Raw genomic sequence first — 3,376 nt, 5'->3', positions numbered from 1 at the left:
TTTTATGTCTTAATTCTTTGCAGTTCCATTTATATGCATTTAAAATCAGTATCCATATGAAACATCTAATGTTACTCTTCTCATTTCTATCTGGAATGTGCAATGGTATCACACATGCGAAACATTCATAAATACCTCTCTTTTACTCGAATCACTCTCTCATCTTAGGTTATTTTGATGTTCCTGATGAGGAATTCTTTTCTATTTCAAATGTTAAATAGATACTTTAATTAGCACTGAGCGTGCTATAGGCATAATATAACGCCACATGAAATCCTACGATTTTTGCTCGGGGTATAATGCTGCACCATCAGTCCTTTGAAAAATCGCCATTATTTAATATATGTATATACAGTGGAACTTGGTTATAACGTCATCAAAGGGACCAGAAGATTTTTAACGTTATATCCGAGTGATGTTATAAAAAAAGCAGCCTTAAACCTGAGTGAAAGGACAAAGTAAAAACCCAAATGTTCTGCTATATACAGCACTGTTTATTAAAATCTACTCGTAAATTGGAATATATATAATAAGAAAACGTTAATAAAAAAATGATATTCACAATTAAATATTTTATAGCCTAATAAAAATCTTACTCTAATGTCGAAAAAAATCTGTGATCTTCTTTTGAACGGTCCTTTCAGAAATATTAATTCTCTCTGTTGTGCAACAAACGTCTTGATTCGCCGCAAGTCTTCGCAAAGGAGATCAAATGTATCGCTTTGAAACGATCAAGCTAGCCATTTGAACATGTAAAATTAGAACCGAGTATTTGTCCAAACTTTTTCTTTAAGAATTGGTCCACTAATAGGAATGTTGGCGCTGTGGCATTGCTTAAACCATTTAAGCAACGCCTCATCTACATCACTATGTTCGCACTTTATTTTTTTACGTTTTCTCCGTCTCCCTTAAACGCGGTTAAATTTTGTCTTTATTCTTTAAAATTGAACCTACTGTAGAATTTACCAGACCAAGCTCACGACACACTTTAGCGATTTTTCTTCTACTTTCCACCGCTCTGATCACCCGCACTTTTTCCTTGATAGGAAGCACCTTCCGTTTGACACCAGAACTTGACATTGCACAAACAAAGCACAACTAACAACGTGTAAAACAACTGTCAACATACGCGATGGTCACACGGAGGTAGGTAGTGATGTGACTGATGATCTACCATAACTAACAAAACAAACAATACAATGCAGTGTGCCTGTGTCAGTGACCTTGTAGAATGTAGGGGTGGAAAGGGATTAGACCCAGGTATGCGGGACAGCCCCCGCTCCCTCCAGACACCAATTAAACAAAAGAGTTGCATCCCGTCACTAGCTCAACGTCCAGCTTGTGACCTGTTTTTGCTTTTGATGTTTCTACACATGGTTGCCATGAAATTTGGGACATAATACAATCACACTACCACTTTTGCAGCCTAAGAATCGCAAAATTTTTGACGCTATACCGAGCATCGCAATCGTCGCAATATTTGTTGACGATATGAACGGGTTTTGATGCAACATAAAATGTCCAATTTTGGCTGGTCTGTATAAAATGTGACGTTAAACCCGAGTTGACGTTACAGCCGATGCCGTTATGACCAAGTTCCACTGTATATTAAATAACTACAAGAAATAATACTAAAGTATTAAAAATGGCCAGCCCTGGGGTACAGATCTACCTGGGCTCCCACTAAACTGTGAAAAGGTTAAAACTGTGAATAAGCCATGAATTTAGTCAGCCATGAAATAAACCTGGAAATAGCCGTGAATTTCGTCATAAAACCTTAAAAATCTCTCAAACTTGATTGTAGATCTACGATTGACATAAAAACAATAATCGATATTTGGATCGTGTTTCAAGGCCGAGTCACTGTCCACAAATTTATCTGCGCAAGTGTATTTGAAGCGCAAATATTGGTCCGTGTGCCATGAGGACACATTGACTTTAAGCCTGTGATTGGAAGGCCAGTAACCCATAAAGTGTTCAACAAGTCCCTCATGAAAAATCAGACACTTCTTCACTTCCCTACCACCCTGCCCCTTCCATTTTCCCACTCACAACCTTTACCCAGTCCTGAATTTTGCTAAAGATAGGTGACGTCGTAAGAGATAGCGCTTTCATTGCTGCATTTGCATTCACGGTATCTGTCACGTTTGATAAATTTGTAGTTAACTTGCGGCCGATTATTGTTATGTGATCAATATTTCTGTCTAAAATGCCTTATCTACATCATTAAAGTTACAGTTAACTATTTGACATCATTAAGATCGTGAAAACCTAGAAAAAAAACATGAATTTTATCATGTACATAATTAGTGTGGGAACCCTGTCTACAGTACTACAGGTCGGCTGGCTAAGTGTTAAATGACATGAATCAAGACATTATTTAAGCTTAACATCAACAACAATAGAATTTATTCAACTTTCTCCCTTTCGGCTCTTTTATTTTAAATAGAGTTCATTTGTTAGAACTTTCAGACTTTATATCACTTTAAATAATATGTATAAGAAATGAAAGGATGGCATACACTCCATGATACCACCACTCAGCTGTATGACGTACAATTTGTCATTTATTTCATCAAGGATTTAAGATGTAGAGCTGAGTATATGGCAGTAATGATGGCTGACAAATTTTTATTAGCTAACAAACTTATATCTGTAAGAATATCAATTTCATTTAATTGAGCAACCACAAATAGAGATGCTTAGGGATCCGGTTCTCCAAGGGCTGCTTAATGGGTTCCGTAGGCAGCATTGAGCTGTACATATTTATTAGATTTATTGCCCATGACAAGAGAGTAAGAGTTGCAAATATTTCACTGCATAAGGAAAAATTATAAGAGCAAGTGGGACTTCCCATATATGTATGTACATTAGGCCGGCCCTTATTTTTCAGAATTGCGAAAAGTTATGTTTTCCTGGTCTCAAAATGATCCAAATGAGGTCTTTATTCACGTGTTAAAATTTGGTTACTTTAAAATAACTGCAACCGGTGCCCCAAGGGCCCTAAGTAGGGATGGGCGGTTATGAGAAAAAAACCGGTGTTAGGTTAACCGGTTATTTTGAGTGATATCAGTACCTGAGTATTATAACCGGATGAAAAAAACCGGTTTTATTCAGGTTATATAACCTAAAGCATTGCGTGTTGCATATCTTCGATTCTTAAAAAACCTACCTCATTTTTGAATTTCGTCTTCCTTCTTCGTGCTGAAGTTTAGCGTAGAGTCTTCCTTGTTTTTTCTTTGATAAGCCTATTAAAAACCGGTTGTTTTTCTGCCATTTACCTGACAATTAAATTATTTTTGGCATAACCGAAAAATAATTTGACTCCTGATTCCCGCACTCTCTCGCGAACCGTTGGAACTACCAGTACTTTTGC

Source organism: Ischnura elegans, chromosome 5 (assembly GCF_921293095.1).
Source record: "Ischnura elegans chromosome 5, ioIscEleg1.1, whole genome shotgun sequence".
Taxonomy (NCBI): domain Eukaryota; kingdom Metazoa; phylum Arthropoda; class Insecta; order Odonata; family Coenagrionidae; genus Ischnura; species Ischnura elegans.
Note: the sequence above shows the minus strand (reverse complement) of the source record.